At 42.6% G+C, this 22,855-nt stretch overlaps 1 protein-coding gene across 1 annotated transcript in view; it reads left to right on the top strand.

Moving 5' to 3' along the window:
• The window catches only part of EMP3 (epithelial membrane protein 3 (MAM blood group)), a 112,980-nt gene that overhangs the window by 2,414 nt on the left and 87,711 nt on the right, over positions 1 to 22,855 (top strand). The gene's annotated exons all lie outside the window — the stretch shown is intronic.

Below are 22,855 nucleotides of genomic sequence, written 5' to 3'. Positions count from 1 at the left end.
GTCGTGGCATTCCATTCATTTATGAAATAGAGTTTGGGTTCCCACACTGCACTTGGTAATAATGTGCTTTGTTTGTTTTTGACTTAATGTTTCTTATGTGAGAATCTATGGTTTCTTAGCTGCTTTCTGGATTAGAGTATCCAGCACCAATATTTTTTAGCGTTTTTTTTTAACATTTCATATAGTTTGGAATAAAAGGGGAAGGTGTAATGTAAGAACTGAGATTATTGTTACAAAATATCCTTATAATTTCTCATTTAAACTGAGTCATTTCCTCTTTTTTTTAACTAGAATTTTCTACGAACCCTTGTGTTTGAAATCACAAAGCACTAGAATGATAGTTAACCATTAAGGCAGTGTTTTTCAACCTTAGCAAATTTTAAGGTGTGTAGACTTTAACTCCCAGAATTCCCCAGCTAACCGTGCTGACTGGGGAATTCTGGGATCAACTCCCAGAAGTTCACGCACTTTAAATTTGCTGAAGTTGAGAAACACTGTCCTTGCTAAGAGGTTTCTAAATAAGTGATCTACTTCACAAGGTTAGTCCAAAGTCTAACCAGCTGAAACATTTTTGCAATAATTCCCCATTAAGAGGATTATTCCTCCATTCAAAGTGAAATTTGTTTTTGTTTTTTTTCCCTTTTTTGTGATGTATGCAGCTACAACCTTGGGCTGACATGCCATCCTGCTGAGCTAGTTGCCTTAGTTTGGGCCAACGTTCCAGCCATAAAATTGTTTTCCCCCCCTTTTCTTTTCCTGTTCTGCAATCCATTAGCAGCACTCTTGGAAATTACTTCTGAGTGATTCATCCTAGAAAGGGAGGCAACCTCCCATTTAGCTCATAGCCAGGCCATCCTCACCCCATTTCTCGAGAGACCAAGATGCATCTGCCCCTCCCTCTCTCTCTCTCTCTCTCTCCCCCTCCTTCCCCGCTCTCTCTCTCCCCATAAATTTATACAACAAGACAAGGAGCCAGGGAAGGAAGTAACTCTCTCCCCTCCCACCTGCAGCCTGCGAGGAAAAAGAAGGGGGAGATACTACTACGCAGAAAGCTTTATTCTCCAGTAAATACATTGGTGACTGCAGAGGGAGAAATTAAATCATGTCTTCTGTGCTTTCAGGAAATTCAACCCAGCCAAATTGAGGCGGCTGCAGCTTCAGATTGCAAGCCCGTGAGCGGTCTAGTAAATCTAAGTCGTTCAAATTATCTTTCTTTCTTTTATTCCTTCCCACAAGCGGCATTCCCCACTTCTAATAAAGGAACAGGCACATTCATAAGGGGAAACAGTAGAGATACTGCAGATGTGCCACCTCTGTACCTCAGAATAACGGTGATTTGCTATGCATTGCAAATCCTGCACCGTCTGCAGGGGAAGTGAAAGAAAAAATATGCAAAGTAAATACACCGATTAGTTAGGCTCATACAAACATCTCACCTTACGGACATCTTCAAAACCGATTTGAGTCTCTGCAATCGAAGGAAAATAAGTACAGGTCGTCCTCAACTTACCACATGCAACAGTTCATTTAGTGACGATTCAAAGTTATAACACTACTGAAAAAAGTGGCTTATGACTGTTTCAGCATCCCCATGGTGATATGATCAAAATTCGGATACTTGGCAACTGGTTAATATTTATGACGGTTCATATTTACGACGGTTCATATTTATGACGGTTGCAGTGTTCCTGGGATCATGTGATCCCCTATTGTGACCTTCTGACAAGCAAAGTCAATGGGGAAGCCAGGTTCACTTAATGACCATGTTACTGAATTAACAACTGCAGTGATTCACTTAACAACTGTGGCAAGCAAGGTCGTAAAATGGAGCAAAACTCATTTAACAAGTGTCTCACTTGACAAAATTAATAATAAACGTTGGGCTCTATTGTGCTCATAAGTCAAGGATGTATATCATTTCTCTCTCCCTCTGGTTGAAGAGCTAGCCGTCACTAGAATCTGCACAAATGCCGGAGTTGCCAATTTTTGCTATAATTCCTACATCTGTTATTTTTATCCAAATAAATTTAAGATGAAGAGCACTCAGAATTGCCTCCAGGGTCTAATAATATGTGGGTTGAGCCTTGGGAGACAGAAGAAGGAGCTGCAGCTTAGACTGAGTCCAAAATAGCACCTCAGAAGGGACCCTCCGTTGTTTTCGGCAAAGTAAAGGAGGAGAGAGAGACCTTCAAATTTGGAAGATTCTGTGCCTGTGACCTTACCACACAGGTTGTCCTTGACTTAACAACCAAAATTGCAACCAGCATTTCTGTTGCTAAATAAGGTTATTGTTAAATGAGTGATGTTTGATATTATTACCTTTGGGTTTTTTTGCCATGGTTGTTAAAGGAGTCACTGCAGCTGTTAACGGTAGTCATTAGCAAATCCAGCTTCCCCCGTTGACTTTGCTTGGTATCTGCAGGCTGGGAAAGTTGTGAAGAGCAATTGCATGGCCCAGTGTTGGGATTCAAACATTTTTACTACTGGTTCTGTGGGCTTGGCTTGGCTTGGTGGGCGTGGCATGGTGTGGTGAGTGTGGCTTGGTGGCCGTGGCAGGGGAAGGATACTATAAAATCCCTAGTCCCTCCCTACTTCAGGGCATACTGTAAAATCCCCATTCCCTCCCCAACCCCGCTAACCTGCTTTCCAGCTCCGTTCTCCTGTGCAGGGCAACAAAAGAAGAACCAGCCAATCAGCTGAGACTCAATGGGAGGCGGAGAATAGATGGGGGTGGAGCCAGTCAGAGGCGGTAGTTGCCGGCTCTCCAAACTACTGAAAATTCTGCTACCGGTTCTCCAGAACTGGTGGGAACCTGCTGAATACCACCTCTGGCATGACCACAGAATTCGGCAACTATCACAAAATACATGCTGGCTGCCAGTGCCCGAATTTGGATCATGTAACCGTGAGAATGCTGCAATGGCTGTAAACGCAAAGACAGATGGTTAGTCACTGTTTTCAGTCCCGTTGTAACTTTGAACAATCGCTAAACGGATGGTTGTAAGTTGAGGACTAGTTGTAAAGGTATTGTTAGGACTCGTGGTTAGTGCTCTCTGTCTGAGCTACCTCAAATGGCTATCTCATAGCTAGATTCCTCTGGGAAGTTACTAACTTAACAAATTGCAGTGATTCACTTAACAACTGTGGCAAGAAAGGTCGTAAAAAGGGACAAAATGTCTCACTCAGCAGCAGGAATTTTGGCCTGAACTGTGGGGACTAGCTAATATTTGATAGAAGAATGCCTTTCAACATAGAGGCTGGCTTCGTCCTACCATCCCAGTTTATTCAAAGTTGGATTAGAATGAAGGAGAACTAGATAAAAATGCCCACTCAAACTCACCATTCCAGCCACCAATGATCAGCTTATCTCACAGATAAGCTTAACCAGGGAGGGAAAATATTTGCCTGCCCCCATGGAGCCCCTTTGGGGAAAAGAGAGATAAAATGACACAATAAATACAGGACATTCAGAATACGGCCTGAAATACTCTTCTAATCTTGTAAAATACAAGGAACTGCGATGTATTTAAAATAACTTTAGTATTTTGTGGTAAATACTCAGTTGAAAAAAAATTGTTCTCACCCTGACTTTAAGTAGGTTCTCATTTATGTTTGGGTGAGCTGTAATTCTCGCAGCAATTAGACATGACACTTAGTCTCATTGTTACAGGCAAAGTTATCGATCCATTTGAATCTCCCTTGAGCAGATGGAAAAGTTATACATTTTCCCCTCCTGTCTGAGCGATGATAGAACAAAACTAACAGCACTGTAGAAAGTTCCTGTTTATTTTTAGCTTCTAGTTTCTAAAAGACTTCGTGCAAGAATAGCTAATTTCTGAATTCTTAGGGAAAGGGGGCTGATTACTTTATGAATGGTGTATACATATACATATACATATACATATACATATACATACACACACACACACACACACATACATACGTGTGTGTGTGTGTGTGTGTGTGTGTGTGTGTGTATCTTTGGTTATTCGGGTTTTCTCCCGCGTAAGATTGGAAGTATCTAGGCAACGTTTCGATGAAGTCTCATTCATCATCTTCAGGCTTGTGTCTTCCACTCTGTGCTTCTCAGAGTGATGTGAGCTTGCAGCTGCTTCTTCCTTTTAACTGCTAGTGGGGGTGTGACTTGATTGGGTGGGGGATTGGCTGTGTTCTGATTGGGTGGGGGTGTGTTCTGATTGGTTGGGGTTTGGCTGTGTTCTGATTGGTTGGGGGGTTGGCTGTGTTCTGATTGGCTGGAGGTGTGTTCTGTTCAGGTGGGGGCTTGGTTGTGCTCAGGTTAGAAAGATTACCCACCTAATCCAAAAAGAAACCCCAACCAAAATCCAAGATATATAAAAGGCACTACAGACAAAATCAGCAAGATCCTCCAAAAACACAACATTAAAACAGCATTCTGCACAAACAGAAAAATATCCACCATCCTAAGAAACCCTAAAGACAAAATCGAGTTAGAAAACCAAGGGGTATACGAAATCCCGTGCACCGCCTGCCCCGCCACATACATTGGACAAACTAACAGAAGAACATAAGAACTCAATCAAAAAAGAAGAACCGACCTCTTCCCTGGTCCAACACCTCAAAGCCACAGGACACGAGATTAACTTTAAAAATATCAGAACTATCGCCAAAACCGAACACTTCAACAACAGGTGGCATGGTCACGGAACACCATTTTTTTTCCGAGTCTGCAGTGCGTGGACCACTTCTGCCACACCTGTGCTGGCCAGGACATCACCGCCTCTGTCATCTCCATACCTCCTGAATTGACAGACTTCACGGATGTGTTCAGTGAGAAGGAGGCGGACCGGTTACCCCCCATCAGCCCTATGATTGCCCAGTGGACCTTCTGCCCAATGTACCACTGCCAAAGGGACATTTGTACTCTATGTCCGAGTCCGAGCTGGCCGCACTACAGGATTTTTTGGACAAAAACATGGCCCGAGGGTTCATTCGGCCTTTGTTGCCCGCTCTCTCAGCCCCAGTCCTCTTTGTCAAGAAGAAGACGGGAGACTTACGCTTGTGCTGTGATTACCGCCAGCTAAACACCATCACAGTGCAGAATAACTCCCCCTTGCTGCTCATTCCGGAGTTGTTGGAGGGGTTGCGGGAGGCCACTATCTTCACCAAGCTCGATCTTCAAGGGGCCTACAACCTGGTGCAGATGCGAGAGGGGGACGAATGGAAGACAGCATTTGGCACCCGATACGGCCATTTTGAGTACACTGTGATGCTGTTTGGGTTGACCAATGCCCCCGCAGTCTTCCAGCATCTGATGAATGACGTGTTTCGGGATATGTTAGATTGGTTCGTGGTGGTGTACCTGAATGATATTCTGATCTATTCTGGGTCCAGGGACAGCCACCTTCAACACATTCATCTGGTCTTGTAACGCCTTCGAGAGCACCAACTTTATGCGAAGCTGGAGAAATGTTTCTTCTTCCAGACTTCCATTGAGTTCCTTGGGCACATCATCTCTCCCAAAGGTATCGCCATGGACCCACGTAAGGTGGAAGCCTTATGTAGTTGGGAACCCCCTCGTGGCGTGAAGGACGTTTAATGCCTATTGGGGTTCGCTAACTATTACCGGACCTTCATCTTGGGTTTTGCCAAGCTGACAGGTCCAGTAACTCAGCTCCTTCAAAAGAAGGTCCCGTTCCAGTGGGGCCCCCCGCAGCAACAGGCTTTTGAGGCCCTCAAGAATGCTTTCGTCTCAAAACCCGTCCTGAGGCACCCCGATCCGCATCGTCCTTTTGTGGTGGAGATGGACGCGTCCAATGTGGCTATTGGGGTGGTGCTGTTGCAAGCCCCAGTGGATAGCGCCACTCTTTTTCCCTGCGCTTATTATTATTCCCGGAAACTCACTCCTTCCAAACGCAACTACACCATCTGGGAAAAAGAGTTACTGGCTATCAAGGCTGCGTTTGAGGCTTGGCGACATCATCTTGAGGGGGCCTGACACAAGGTTGAGGTCCGGACGGACCATCAGAATTTAGAACACTTGTCAACGGCAAGAAAATTGAACCAGCGGCAGATCCGGTGGTCGTTTTTTGCCCGGTTCAACTTTTCTGTGACCTATATCCCCAGTGGTCACAATCAGAGGGCAGATGCCCTGTCCCGCAAACCTGAGTACCTTTGCCCCGAGGACCCCCTTCCTCCACGGATGGTGCTGCCAGCAGAATCCTTGGCTGCAGTCCAGGAACCGGTGGACTTGCGGACTCAGGTGCGAGAGGCGCAAGGCCTAGATGCTTGGTCGCAGCAGAGGATGGGGGAGATTGGACCCGGATCCCCATGGACTTTGGAGGAGGCTTACTCAAGCATCGGGGCCGGTTGTACGTACCCACGGGGCCGCTTCGAGCCCTTATTATGACTCAGTGTCACGACAACCCTGCAGCCGGCCATTTTGGGTTTTTTAAGACCCTCCATCTTGTAACACGGACTTTTTAGTGGCCTTGAGTACGGCATGATGTCCACGCCTATGTCACATCCTGTGTACCATGCAGGCAAGCGAAAGCCGCGACGGGTGCGCCTCCTGGTCTTCTCCAACCTCTTCCGACTCCAGAAAAACCATGGGGAGCGATTTCCCTGGACTTCTTGACTCATTTACCCTCATCCTCAGGATTTACGACTGTGCTTGTGGTGGACGACATGTTGACAAAAATGGCTCACTTCATTCCATGTCATAAATTGCCATCGGCCCGTACAACTGCCCGTTTGTTCTTGCACCATGTTTTTCGTCTCCATGGTCTGCCAGACAGGGTAGTTTCTGACCGCGGTGTACAATTTACAGCCCAATTTTGGAAAAGCCTGATGACCGCGTTACAGGTGCAGGTGTGTTTGTCCTCGGTGCACCATCCAGAAACTGATGGTGGGACGGAGAAGGTCATTGGCATTCTTGATCAATATTTGCGTTGTTTTGTAAACCAATGGCAGAACAATTGGGTTGATTATCTCCCCCTGGCAGAGTTTGCATTCAACAACTCCCAGCACACCTCCACCCAAATGACACCATTTTATGCTAATGTGGGGTACCATCCGCGGTTCTTTCCATTGACACTCTTAGATTCCCCTGTTACCGAGACTCATGAATTCCTTTCAGAACTACACTCAGTTCAGCAGTTAGTTCGGCAGCAACTGATACGGGCCAAGGAAGATTACAAGCGGTTCGCAGATCGCTCTCGACGGGCAATGCCTCTGCTGGCTGTAGGAGACCGTGTGTGGTTTTCCACAAAACATCTTCAGGTTGACCGCCCGATAAAGAAGCTGGACCATCAGTTCATCGGCTCATTTCCCATCGAGACCGTCATTAACCCCATAGCCTATTGACTGACTCTACCGCGCTCCATGCAAATTCATCCAGTCTTCCACCATTCCCTTTTGGTCCCTGATGCCCCTTCGTGTGATCTTCAACATCCCGCAGCTGATGATCCACCACCTGTGCCCGGTGAAGATGACGCAGTAGACGGCAACGTGGTCAGCATTAGGGATTCCCGCTGGCTGAAAGGGTGGTTCCAGTATTTGATCGAGAAGCAGGGGGATGGGCCAGAGGCCCTTTCCTGGGTGGATGCTTCCACGATCCACGCCCCGGACCTTATACAGATGTTCTATGACCATTTCCCCTTGAGACCACATCCTGACCGTCAGACTCGGGGGAAGGGCCCTGCGGTGAGGGATAGTGTTGTGGCTCCGATTCCCAAGCCTGTGCTGTTAGAGGAAGAGGACTCGGAAGATGAGGAGGAGGAACTGGGAATGCCTTCCTCCCCAGGACCTTCCTCTCTGGCAATGCCTTCCTCCCTGATGATGCCTCAGGTTTCATCAGACAACCGAGAGGAACAGCCTGAGATTAATCAGGAGGAAGGCATATTGGAGCAGCCCCTGACAGGGAGTCAAGAGGAAGAATGTTGGCTTGATCCTAGGCAGCGTCGTAGGGAGAAACTTGATCAGCAACGTAGGAGGCGTGGGACGGTCAGAGAGTGAGCTGAGTCATTGAGCCACACCCCACAGGGGATAAAAGTGGGTGTGTTGTCGGCTGGAACTTTGTACAGGACAAAGTTTACTCTTACTTCAGGTTTTCGTTGTGAATTATTCTTGTGGTCTGCCTTGTAATTTTCAGTGAGTAGCTTTTTACTTGTTATCAATTCGGACTTGGCAGGCAGAGCGTGTTGGAATGCCAAGGACATTATCAGTTCCAAAGAATTAACTCTGTGAAGTCCGAGTCAGCTTGCCTGCCTGTGTTTGTGTGAGTTTATACTCTTTCATCTTTTTGGGAAAGAAGAAAGGTGAGACAGAACATATACATACATACATACATACATACATACATACATACATACATACATATATACATACATACATACATTTGTTTTCTTAAGTTTTTGCGGGTACTTACATGTATGGTATTCAGCTTTGTTCGGGTATTTTCCCACGTCATTGTAGTTGTGCTTTTAAAGTTGTAGCAACGTTTCGGCAGAATCTCATCTGCCACAGAAGCCTGATGATGGCAGATGAGATTCTGCCGAAACATTGCTACAACTTTAAAAGCACAACTACAATGACATGGGAAAATACCCGAACAAAGCTACACACACACACACACACACAGACCTACACATATATACACAGATACATACACACACACACACACACACATATATATATATATATATATATATATATATATATATATATATATATATATATATATATATATATATATATATATATATATATACATATATATATATAAAGCAATATGAGATGTTAGAATTAAATGCATCATTCCAGACTATAAATGGAAAATCACATCTGTCGGTGCTTCTATGTGTGTGTTTTAAATCACTCTGCAAATAGAAAAATGGCACAGCAAGCAAAGGAGTAGGCTGAGCTATTCTCCCTAATGTAGTACATTCCCATGTACAAGATGAATCTTTCATGAGACAGAATTTCTTTATATTTATTTAGCTTTTTATTGTAAAATTGATCCATGTTTTTCTGTTTGTAGAAATAATCAAGGTGGTTTTAGAATGGTTTTTTTTAAAAAATGCAGTGTAAGAAAGAACAGTTAAAATCAATACAATTTAAATCTGAATAAATTCTGCATCACTGAAATCCATTTGCGGCTTAAAAATTTGGTAAAAAGATGCCCTTTGCCATATTCTTCTTTAAATAACAGGAGGGAGAAAAGCCCCACAACAGAAGGGCATTTACTAGTATAGATAGTCCTCATTTCATAACAGTTCCTTTGGTGACCATTTAAAGTTACAATGGCACTGAAAAAAAATGACTTATGACTGCTTTTCACACGTACGACCATTGCAGCATCTCTCTAGTCACGTGATCAAAATTCAGAGGCTTGGCAACTAACTCATATTTATGACGGTTGCAGTGTCCTGGGGTCATGTGATCCCTGACAAGCAAAGTCAATAGGGAACCCAGGTTTGCTTAACATGTTACTAACTTAAAAAATTGCAATGATTCCCTTAACAATTGTAACATAAAAAGGTCGTAGAAAGGAGCAAAATTAACTTAACAAATGCTCAGCCAAAGAAATTTTGGGCTCGATTGAGGTCATAAGTCGAGGACTACCTATAGTCCAGCTTCTGGCAACAGAGGCAATTTCAAAAGGACTTCTGAGAAACCTATCAGCCGGTTCATAGCAGGAGAGGTGGTCCTGCAGTTATTCAAGCCCCAGGTCTGTTTTAGGGCCTGGTCAATATCAATAGCCCTTGGCTGATAACCACAATTGGGAACAGAATTTATGTCCTTAAGCAAGATGGCTGTTGTGTCTGGTTTTATGACCTTTGCCACAGTTGTTTCACTTCAGAAGTTGAGTGAATCTGTCTTCCTTTGTTGACTTTGCTTGTAGAAAGCCTTCAACTTATCAGATCCTTTAACTTCTTCCATTAAAACCTCATTCAATAATTGTCGCTTGCAGTGGCGGATTAAGGCCCACTGGTGCCCTAAGCACTGACAAATCTTGGTGCCTCCCTGCCTTTGTGCATACTGTACAAACGAAGCCATATTCTCAACTTTGCGGTTCCCCCTTTGGGCCTGGTGCCCTATTCACGTGCTTAGTCTGCTTAATACGCCACTGGTTGCATACAGCCAACATTCACAGTTATGACACTGATGAAAAAAATAACCTTTGTGACCAATCCTTACCTTTACAATCTGTGCAGGTCCGTAGAGCAAAGCGAAGCTGAAGGAAGATTACAAGCAGAGTCACAGTTTCACTTAACCACTGCTTCCTTTAATAACTGAGTTGCCAATCCAATGGTCCAATGGTCACTAAATGAGGACTACAGGATATACAGCTGCTTCACATACTGCACCAAATCATAATGTGGCTGGCTTGATTGTGGTTCAGTGTGTTGTGTAATACCAGCTGTTGTGATTTGTGGAACATGATTTATGACTTAATGAGTAGTGCAGAGTCACCAGTTTGATTTATTCAATAAACCATGGTTAAGCAAGAGAGAGATTAGTTTTACATCTAAACACAGCCTTGGCTGCAGTCTCTTCAGTCCCTGCCTTATGGAATATTCATTCGTTTCCTCTGCTAATTTAAAAATCAGGATGGCATAAAAACCACTCATTTAAAAATCAAACCAGGGAGAGAGTTTGTTTTCCAGACAAGCATATATTTCAGTCAACAGCTGCTGCGGATGAGATAAAAAGCCGTGTACCTCATGATGCCTTCCTTTTAAAATAAAATAAATTAGAGGTGAAACATTTGCAGGGCACGAAGGTTCATTTATCAATATGTGTATTTTAGAGACGTGATCTATTTTGCCGACTGCTGAAGTTTCTAAAAAGCCGGGTAAATGATGAAGAGTGAGGATAAGCTAAACCACAGGGACAATATTTGAATAAGGAAACAGCGGGAGATAAAAAATGCAGATAACAATTCCCAAAGCACAGCAGCTACATTTGGAATAGAGAGAGTATCCCTATAATTTTTTAAAAATTGTAAGTGAAACATGAGCAAAGTTTACAAATTGGGAATTTGACAGCCTCTCCTATAGTATAAAATGTGCGTATCTTTTTTTCAGGCCCAGGTCGCAAATGAAATGTGGTGCAATTTAATTAAAACTAAATCAAAATAACAAAATGCCATGAATACCATTATTCTTTATGTTCAGTAGTTTGGTCTACTATTTCCCTACTACTATTTCAGTAATTTTGTCTACTATTACCATTCACATACACACAATTGTGCTTATGCACAAATATAATTTAATGACAACATCTATCTCCAAATATATAGGACTGCAAAAACATGGTGACCTCTAGATGGCAGTAAAGAGATACAGAAAATTCTTTACTATTATCCAGTGGTCACCTGAATTTTGCAGACTGGACCAGGTAATTCTAGATAAGGTAATGAAGGCTGCAAGGAAGGGGAGGGGGAGGGAGGGAGACCCGTGACAGAATACAGGTAGTTCCCGGCTTACAACCGTTCATTTAGTGACCCTTGAAAGTTACAACAGCTCTGAAAAAAGTGACTTATGACTGTTTTACGACCGCTGAAGCATCCCCGTGGTCACTTGATCAACATTCAGATGCTTTGCAACTGACTCATACTTATGACGGTTGCCGTGTCCTGGGGGTGTGTGTCATGTGATCCCCTTTTGTGACCTTTTGACAAGCAAAGTCAATGGGGAAGCCAGATTCACTTAACAACTGGGTTGTTAACTTATCAGCTGCAGGGATTCACTTAACAACTGTGGCAAGGTCGTAAAACAGGGCAAAACTCACTTAACAAATGTTTTAGTTAGGTAGCAACATAAATTTTGAGGTTGTAACTTGAGGACTACATATATATATACGTATACACACACACACACACACACACACACACACACACACACACATACACACGCACACGCACACACACATGTATTACAATGCAAACTTGGTCCTTTACTTCTGTGCAATGCTGTGTGATGCTACTACAAAAGCGCAGGGCTCTTGTCACCACAACACAATGCTCATTTCATCATTTTGACAGAATCATGGTTAAAAGCAGACCTTTGCTTCCATATATAGCTCTGGATTTCATGATATGTATTGGGACTGTGCGATATTTTAATTGGATTCTTAAGAAGTCACTTTGGACCAGGCAGAAGCAGGAAAGTAGGTTCTGCTTTCAACTCTTTAAAGCAGCCACATCTTTTCCTAGGATCTGATGGAACTGTGTACCTGAAAAAAAAGATTCAGTGCTTTAAAAAGTTGCAGACAAGTGTCACGTCTGAGTGGGATTTGCAAAATCATTTCCAATCTTCTATACAGTCCTTTTATATACCATGATAATTAGCTGTGTTGGTAGGTCCATTTTAACATTTATTGGGGATCTGTGGAGATTCTCATCCAGGTCACGATTGTCCCAAGGGTGCTTTTTCAGGTCTTGTTTTTTCTTTAAAGATGTTTCGCTTCTCATCCAAGAAGCTTCTTCAGCTCTGACAGGACAGCAGGAAATGGAAGGATTTATATTCCTTGAAGTCAGCTGGTCATTTGCATCCTTTTACGTCTATTCTTTGAAGAAACGTCTTGAAAGAAAAAAAACAAGAAAGTCTAGTTGCCTCCTGAAAAAGCACCTTTGAGGTTTACTGGGGATGTTAAATCCAAGACCCTATTGGCATGCTCACATCAGAACTGTTGTCTTCTGTTTGGAGCATCCTTAATCTTTGTTTTCCATTTTTTTAAATCTGTTATACTTATTCTAAAGACGTTGCCCCAGAGATTAAACAAATGTTATCTTTTAGGTTGCACCATATCCTTTCTGAAAGTAGGCTGTCTATAGCATAACTGTACAGCTGAGATTACTCAAACTGGTGCATGGTTACCATTATTGTCAACAGCCACCCCTGCTCATGCCAGAGAGTGAAACAGGAGGGACTCTGTTTTGTTGTTTCAAATTTTAGGGTCACAACAAGGCTGTGGATCTTGTTTTGCGATGGTCTTTTGAGCCCACCTCAACTGCATCCAATTCTGGTCACTACCATTCAAAAGCGATGTTGAGACTCCAGAACGAGCATAGAGAAGAGCAACAAAGATGATACAGAATCTGCAGGTTAAACTATATGATAAATGATGGAAGGATTTAGATATTAGAGAAGAACTAGCTGATAGCTATGATAGTTGCCAATATGGTACTTGAGGGGCTGAGATAGAGAAGAGGAGGTCAACTTATTCTCCAAAGCAGGACAAGAAGTAATGGATGGAGGTTTGTCAAAGAGAGATCAAACCTAGAACTAAGGAAAAATTTCCTGACAGAAAGAACCATCAGTGTCTTCTTCTCTGGATTCCACTACATTTTGGAATCTCAAGTATGTAGCAGCCTTGTCCATCTCTAGGTAGATCAGTGAGTCCTCCATTTCTTTACTCACATTCTTTAATTCTTCATCTACTCTTTCTAATTTCCTTTCGGTTCGTTCAGTCCTTTTCTCTACCTCTTTTATTGTTGCTTCATTTTCCTCCAAGGCCTGCTGTAATAATCCAACTTTGTCCTCTACTTTGGAGATATCCGCTTTCATTTCTGCTTTTAATTTCCCCATCTCCTCTTTAAGTTCATTGATATCTGCTCTCGTCTCGTTATGGTTTTTCATCATTGTTTCTTGAAGCTTCATCTTCGATTCCTGTAAAGTCAGCAAAATTTATTGGATGTTGGCATTCGAGATGTTAGCTTGTTTCTCCACTGGTAATGTTTCTTCTATGGTTTTTTGTGCCATGGGCGAAGTTGTTGCAGATGTAGTTGTTAACGTCGGGGTGACCTTTCTTCCAGTTTTCAGAGCTGTAGTAGTTGTGGAAGTCATTTCTTTTAAGATTTGTTTCTGTTGTTGTACTATATTAATTATATTATCCCAAATTAACATTCAGTGATAGAATCTCTGTATTAGGATTGACCAGTATCTAATTACTTAATCTATCTATCTGCTGGATAGCTGTGCTCTTAACTGGTTACTGGAGTATAAGTACTTATATATAAAAATATTATCACTGTATTATTTTAAATCCAAATTCTAAATCACATATATAATTTTGTAAGGTCTATGCTCAGCCTCTATACATAACTTCATGTAATAATATATATATATAAATATAAATATAAAGTATAAATATATATATATATATATATATATATATATATATATATATATATATATATATATATATATATATATATATATATATATATATATATATATATATATATAATATCCAAATCCAACTATATTTAAATATTATAAATAAATATGTGTATTTATCTAACCTTATTTTAAATATTCTTAAACACAAACAGTATTACATTCATTCCCAAGTGGATTAATTGTGATCACACAATAAATTATAATATTAATACATAAAATCCTATACCTATTAATTAAATAATACTTAATGTTCTTACTATTTTCCCTATATATCTAATCAAAGTATAACTATCACTATTATTAATAAATCAATTAAATCAATTAATTCAATTATTTAACAATCAGTTACAACAAGCAATTTTCCTTTCCCCAGTATGCATATTTATAATCATTATAAAGAGAGAGTAAAGAAGGAAAGATAGTTCATCGTAGCACCAGATGATGAGGGAAAAAGAAGAAGAAAAAATTGAGCAAATGTATACAGAAAAAAGGGAGTAAAAAAGTGGGGGGAAAGGAATTTTGAAGTAAGTTTTTAGCTTTCCATCTCTAAGTTTGAGAGCTTTCACTCCAAATGCACCGGAAGTGGGGAGGTAAAAAAATGCTGAGTAGTGACTGCAATTACACGGTATCTCCACACATTCGGAAGCTTCCACTTTTACTTTTTGTCTTAGCGTTCCTAAGTTCAATTTTCCTGATTTTCTTCAGATGGAATCACCTCCTCAATTAGATCAGTATGCTCCCTAAAGGGCTATTAAGTGGTTTATATCAGTTATATTGTTACGATGGCTTCAGGGTTTCTAAATATCGCCTGTGGTGCCACACTGTCTCTGTTCCGTCAGCTCCGATCTTCTTCCCATCTCCGCTTTAATAAAGTCTTTTAGAATAAAAATCAAATGAGATAGTCCAAATCCTCCACAACTTCCAGGCACCTTCCAGCCGCTAGTCTCCCAACCACGTAAACTTCCCTTTTTACTCGTTATTGTCCTCTCTCTCTTCTGTCTGCCAAGCCCTTTCACTTTTACTTGCCTCGCATCCGCTTTTTAGCCACTTTCTTTTAGGGCTCCGGACAGACACTTGTAACAGCCTTATAAAAGTCTATGGCATTCCAATCCTCCTCTCCGCTACTAATTTTCTCTGCCACACTCTTCCCCAATGATCTCACAAACTGTCACTCACTCGCTTCTTTACATCAGTGGCAGTCCGGACTCCGGAGCCGCCATTGATAGGAGGCTGTTTCTTGCTCGTTGGGCTCTGGAGGGCTCCTCTTCGCTGCAGGGGGGTTGCCTTCCACACACTGCAACCCGAGTCTCCCCCACACCAGCACAAATCTCTCCGGGACTCGTGCACCCTCAAAGGATCGCGCCAACCGCAAAAAGAGATTAACTGAAACCACAGACGGGCTTCTGCACCTCTGTTCGTCCTTGCCTTGCCACCGGAAGTCCTCAGCCGGCCTGGAAGTTTTTAAGAAGAGATTGAACAACCATTTGTCCAGAAAGGTACAGGGCCTCCTGCCTTGGCAGGGAGTTGGACTAAAAATCTCCAGGGTCACTTCCAATTTTATTATTCTATGTTTATTACACTAATCAACATTCTCTCTTCTTTAAACATGCAGTTACATTTTTTTTCTACTGTCCACTCCTAAACCACCAATATATCCTGTTGAGTTTTGAGGAGTTGTGCTACTGTGGCTGAACCCACCCCCTTATTACTAATAATACTTATTTTATGTTTGCAAGTTGTCAGAATACAGTTGCTAGCTTGTCTTCAAAAATACTGAAGAACATCTGTTTCACAAACCCTTAATTTAGCTGTTAGTTTAATTTGAGAAGTTGGTTTGCTAGTTTGCAGCTGAGCCACAAAGTCTCAATAATTGCTTTGTTGGTTCAGAGCACTACTATAAATTACATTTTCATGTTTTTTTTACAATAATTTGGGACCAAAGAGTGCTGACTTCATAGTGTAAAAAGACAGTTCATCCCATAACGAAGGAGCAAAGAGAGCCAGCATGCTACTGGGTCCAGGCAAGGAAAGGGAACAAAGGGCTTCCCCCAACCCAACCAAGGGTCAATTCAGTGAACAATCAGGATTACAGATGTGACCACATGACATGGACTACATTTCCCATGATGCCTTAACTACATTTACCATGATGCATTCCCTTAAGGGGACAGCTCCCAATTCTAACTTAACTATCTCAATTCCCAATTACCTACCATGTTTCTCCAACAATACGGCCTCCACCAAGAGGAAGCCCCACCATGTTTTATTGGCATAAAATCAAATTAAGCCCCTCCCCCCAAATTAAGGTCCATATTAAACATGCGAAATGGGGGGAATGGTGGGGGGGCTTGCGTTAGGAAGTACTTTTGTTGCATGCCCAGATATGGTGCTGCCTGCGTTGGTGGGGCACTTCATATCGGGAGACCTTCCGCCACCATTGCTTTCCCTTCTCCCTTGCTGCTGTGGTGTTAGAGCAACGCCATGGCATTTGGCGCAGCCACGTGCAGGCAGCCAGGGCTCCTCCCTGCAACCGGAGCCCTGCGGAGACACTTGGCTTCAGGTGCTCCTGTCGCCGCCTTCCCTTTGCCTTCGAAGGTAAAGCAAATTATTTTAAAAACGACACCCTACTACAACAAAGCCTCCCCTGCCCAAGAGGGCAGCCCAACCCCACATGGGGAGGCGAATCTCCCGGGGCCGCAGCGTAGGATCAGCCCACCTCGGGAGAAGCACCCAGCCGCCATCCCTGCCTGGCACTGGGCAGAGCGTGAAGAGCTTCGCCTGGGGCACCCAGCACAGCTGACAGGCGGGGCCTCCTGCCCAGCAGCGGAGCTCTCGCCAAGACAGCAAGCGCCTCCCGCCAGGCCCTCCGCTCATCCCGCCAGGGCCGCGCCGGAGCCGTGCGGGGTGGGCAGAGCCAGGAAGCGCCTGAAGCCAAGTGTCTCCTCAGGGCTCCGGTTGCAGGGAGGAGCCCTGACTGGCCCACGTGGCTGCGTTCTAACGCCATGGCAGCAAGGGAGAAGGGAAAGCAACGATGGTGGAAGGTCTCCTGAACATCCAAGCTGTCACTGCCTGCCCACCTGAGGATGCAATGGGGGGGGAATTAAGTCACCCCCAAAAAGACAGCCTAGCCGTTTTTTCGGGGGTCAAAAAAAAATAAGGCCCGGCCTTATTTTGTGAGAAACATGGTATATACTGTCTGGACAGCACAAAGATCCTTCTAGATCTTCCCAATCGTAATCTTCCCCATCTGATTTTGCTTACATGTAGGACTACAGTTTCCATCCTACTAGAAGTATGGCATGTGTTAAGAAAGAGCTAGGTTTGAGAAGGTTGCTGCATTTGTTACATTGCAAATGTTGCAGAGCAGGGGCAGTTATTCTATTGATAGCCAAGGGCCATATTTCTCTTTTTATAGACAAGAGCTTCTTAGGTGTGTGAGAATTCAAAATGGACAAGAGCACCATTTACGAGTTGCAAATATTTGAATTACCACTAGCAACCACATGGAGGTACAGACATCTCTAATTCTTTGCTGCCACCCAATGGTTGTCTGGATTTTTGGACCTCAGATATAGTTCCCCTAGTTTGGTACCATGTCTATGGAGATCCTCAGTCCTCCAGGTCATGGTTGTCCCAAAGGTACTTTTTCAAGAAGCAACTGGACTTCCTGTTTTTCTTTGAGGATGTTTCGCTTCTCATCCAAGAGGCTTTTTCAGCTCTGACAGGATGGTAGGGAATGGAAGGATTTATATTCCTTGCAGACGGAGGGTCAATTGCATTCTTTTAGAAAGTCACTGAGGCCACTTGGAGGTTTTATCTGTGTCCTCAGGGTCACTTGAGCAGTGCAAATGGCTGTGGAGGGTTTTTTTGGAACTGCTGAAGGGACTGTGTGGTAGACTGGAGATAGATGATGTCCTATCCCTCCCCCTCTCTTGAGAGAAGGCTGTTCCATTTTGACATAGATGGCCTCTTTGACCCCTCGTTCAAAGCAGCAGTCCTCTCTGTCCAAAATGTGGACTTTGCTGTCTTCAAAAGAGTGGCCTTTGTCTTTTAAATGCAGATGGACGGCTGAATCTAGCAGTCCTGAGGGGTTTGTTTTCCTATGTTGTTCTATGTGTTTATGAAGTGATTTGAAAGAGTTATTCTGTTATTCTGTTAAGCTTATATGGATAGTCCCTTTTTTTCTCTCTCTCTTCCTTTCCCTGTTTGCTCCTTCTCAAAGTGGCAGTTTAGCCTTACCCTGCAAACTTCATTCAGAAAATATGTGTGTATTTATTAAAAGGCAGTACATATCAATATTTAAAATAAATAGGACGTGGGAATGCAAAATAATATCTCATAATAGCTGTTGGGAAAGCCGAGGGCAGCCAAGAAGGTGCTTTTATATATTTCACAATGGAAACCCAAAGGATCAGGTTCTACTTTCCAAACAGAAACCAGCATGCCAGCCCTGTCCTGGGGCATGGTAATGGCTTGTCATGAGTCACAGCGGCGTCAGGAAAATACATTCCTAGCAGACATACAAATATTTATAGATATGAGCTCAGACTGAGGTGCAGCTGCCAAGAGAACTATTGGAATAGAAGCAGCTGTCCGGGAAGTTGGAATCCTTTATACAATGGTGGAAGAGAAGATGACTTTCATAGTCTTTGGAGATGAAGTTATTTTCATAAGCATTTTGTAGCAGGATTGAAGGCTTGGAGAAGATCTTTGATTTGTCCAGGATGGCTAAATATAGAGGTTTCCTCAGATATCTGGCAGGAAGATGGGTCATGGATTCCCTAGGCTGTTTCTCCAAACTTCCAGATGTGCTATATCAAAAGCCATGCCTGTATTTTACACATACATACAGACACACATTCTGCTCTTTCTTGTCTATGCGCCCAACACATTTCAGGAACAACAGCTGTGTTCAGTCAGCTTTCCAGAACGGAAACTCCACAGCACATGAGGGAGGATTTCCATGGGGGTGAAACTATCCTGTCTGCGCTTTTTCTCCTGCCAAATTCAGCTAAAATCACGAAGTTAAGGAAAGAGATGAAAAGTGTGTTCCAACATGTATATATTTTTGTCCATGTGTCCCTTCTCTTCTACCTAGCTAAAAATCAGCCAGCCAGATTGCAGTTCCAAACCTGCATCAAAATGGCTGGTTTTGAAGAGAAGACCTGAAGGCCATTTTTAAAAAATGTTCAAGACTGTTCAGATGCCATCAGAACTGAACAGTGTGACTCTGTTGTTTATCTTTCTTTAGGCTTTCAGTCCCAGGCTCCATGAACAGGAAAGAGGGCTGATACTTGGTATGAAAAAAGAGAGGGAGAAAAGAATCCACAGAGCCAAAACTTTTAGGTGTTATACAAATTAATAGAATACTTTACTGGCCAAGTGTGATTGCACACACAAGGAATTTGTCTTGGTGCAAATACTCTCAGTATACATAAAAGATACATTCGTTGAGACTCAAGAATAATAAGGTACGACACTTAATAATAGTCATAGGGTACAATAAGCAATCAAATCATACTAGGATACATCATAAGGATACAAGCAACAAAGTTACAGTCATACAGTCATAAGTGGGAGGGGATGGGTGATAAGGAGTGATGAGAAAGTTAACAGTAACAGTAGTGCAGACTTTGTAAATAGTTGGACAGTGCTGAAGGAATTATTTGTTTAGCAGAGTGATGGCATTTGGGGAAAACCTGTCCTTGTGTCAAGTTGTTCTGGTGTGCAATGCTCTATAGTGTCTACCACCATTTTTACGGTTTTGAGTGTGTTCAGTTCCAGATTGTTCCGGTTACACCACGAGGCAAGTTGTATAACCTTCTGTCTGTATGCAAATTCATTGTATGAGACCAATCACTGTTGTGCCATCAGTCATGTTGTGTCATTAATCAAAAAGTTTGGAGTTTCGAAGCTCTCTTTCTGAAGCAAGGGGATGAGAAGACCCCCCAACGAGTGGATGTTGTGGAAAAGAAGAAAAAAAAACCCGGAGACCAGTAAAATAAGGGAGGATCTTCAGAGATGCAAAATGGATCTCAACAGATCCAGAGTGGTATTACAAAGCATTACAAATGATGCAGCAAACGAAGGTTGAAAAGCTGTGAGCTTTACAACCTATAATATAGGTAGTCCTCGACTTACGACCATTCACTTAGTGACTGAAGTTACAACGGTGCTGAAAAAAGTTGTTTATGACCAGTTTTTGCACTTATGAGTTTTGCAGCATCTCTATGGTCACGTGATCAAAATTTGGGCGTTTGGCAACTGGTTTGTATTTATGATAATTGCACCCTTCCACAATCATGGGATCCCAATTTCTAACTTTCTCAGCTGGCTTTCAACCAGTAAAGTTAATGGGAGGGGAAGCCAGATTTGTTTAACAACTGCAGGCTTCACTTAACAATTGCAGTGATTTGCTTAACAACTGTGGCAAAAAAGATGGTAAAATGGGGTGCAATTCACTTCAGCAATGGCCTTGCTTAGCCACAGAAAATTTGGGCTCAAATGTGGTCCTTAGTTGAGGACTACCTATAGTGCAATGGCAGATTCCACCTGCTGTTTTGTTGTTTTTTAAACCCAGTACCAACAAACATGCACATATGCACACTTCTTCAATTTAAAAAAGTATTGTGTATTTAGCTCCATGGTGATGTCCATCCACTGTTGACAAAAATAAAGATGCAATTTCCTGCCAATGAGATTTTCCCCTCTGAAGTTCAGCTCTTGAGAATTAACACTTAGATTTCTCTGATTGCAACAGTGAAGGGATATATTTTGCTTTCTTTTAGCAGCTTTATGCTTTTTCTAGAATACACACGTGTTCCTCCAGCCACCCACTCCATTCCAACAAATTTTGTAGTCATACCCATCAAGTAAGAGTTATAGCTCATACAACTGAAATATATACCCGTTTATGTGGAAGTGCACAGCAGCTATAACCATCCCAAAGAATCATTATCACAGCTGCCAGGGGAAGCGGGGAATACTGAAGGAAAATAGAAAGACAATTTTGTGCCTGACCAACTAAATGAGACAGGATTTTAATAATACTTATTCAAATTGTACTGCCAGATCTTGGCTGCAAAACCTCAGACTACCACTAGGGGCCAGTATTGATAGGTCTCTCTGCTGCCATCAGGAGGTCATCCAGAATTTTGCCACTCAGATTTGCTAGTCTCTAGTCTTTAAAAAGTGGGAGTGGGAAAGGGGAGAGAGCGCCTCCAAAGTCTCAAAAATGGCTGAGTATTAGCACCAGATTTATAATTTGCTAGTGTAGTAGATAAAAATGAATCCAGGAGATGATTTAAACCTCCGATGGAGAAGGAAATGATGTTTCATTAAGCCACGTTTAGAAAATTCACACCCATAAAATACCTTCTTCCATAAAAGGGTGTTTCTGACCCTTCAAAAGTTTTTCCTCTTCAAATCTGCCAACATGGGAACAAACACAGAACAAGCAAAAATGGCTATTCCACCAATTTTATCAAAAAAAAAAAATCCCTACACAGTAGAGAAGGAAAAATATTTGCTCATACTGTGCACCCATCTATAATCATATACAAAAAGTCTACACACAAAAATCCTCATGGTCCTGATGGAAAGGAGCTGCAAAGCTGGCTGGCTACCCTTCCTTCTCCAAGATCTGGAGTGCAGGCGGGAATTCCTCCAAATTGTTGGTAGTCCCCCACCAATGGCAAGAACAGAGGGCCAAGGATAGAGATGTTTTTCTATTGTGGCTCCATATATCTATCCCATAGATTTATTTAACAGATGACAGTAGCCCAGTGTTTTTCATTTTGGCAACTTTAAGATGAGTGCATTTCAATTCCCAGAATTTTTTAGCCAGCCTGGCTGGGGAATTTTGGGAGCTGAAGCCTATTCATCTATAAATGTTTGAAAAATACTACTGAAGAAGACATCAAATGGAATAGGGCTCATCCAGGGGTGGGATTCTACAGGTTCGCACCTATTCGCTAGAATCGGTTGTTAACATTCTAAGCAGTTCGGAGAACTGGTTGTTAGAAGAAATTACTGGCCTAATCCTGTAAGGAAGGCAGGAAGGAAACATTCTGGTGTTGCTTACAGAAACTGCCTCTCTGTTAATCCTTATTACATTCTTGGCAGGACTAGACTTCCTGTCTCTGGAACTTCTCTGGAGTTTTTTTCCCCCTCCTTTGCTGGTACTTTGCTTGTGTAGAGTAACCATTCAAAGCTACAATGGCACTGAAAAAAGTGACTTATGACCGTTTTTCACACTAACGACTGTTGCAGCATCCCCAGTCACGAGAGGCCAGGCGAGGAGAGGTGTGCCTCGATGTGAGTGATATTGAGTTGGCCACACCCAGCCAATAACATGACCAAGCCATGCCCACCAACTAAGCCACGCCCACAGAACCGGTTGTTAAAAAATTTGAATCCCACACTTGGGCTTATCATTATCCAAGTTAAAATGAATCTTCAAAGGAATTTTTTCTATAATGCTGTGGGAGCCATAATGGAATAATCGAGTTGGAAGGGACCTTGGCGGTCTAGTCCAACCTTCTGTTCAAGCAGGAAACTCTATACTAGTGATGGCGAACCTTTTTGTTATGGTGTGCCAAAAACGTGTGCGTGCCAGCACCCACAATGCAATGCACCCCACCCCCTTACGTTCACTGTGAATGCGTGCGCCTCCTAGCTGATTTTCA

Source organism: Notechis scutatus, chromosome Z, assembly GCF_049901735.1.
Source record: "Notechis scutatus isolate UNSWTSFEM ecotype Mainland chromosome Z, rNotScu1.2, whole genome shotgun sequence".
Taxonomy (NCBI): Eukaryota; Metazoa; Chordata; class Lepidosauria; order Squamata; family Elapidae; genus Notechis; species Notechis scutatus.
Note: the sequence above shows the minus strand (reverse complement) of the source record. Positions and strands in the feature narration are given on the sequence as shown.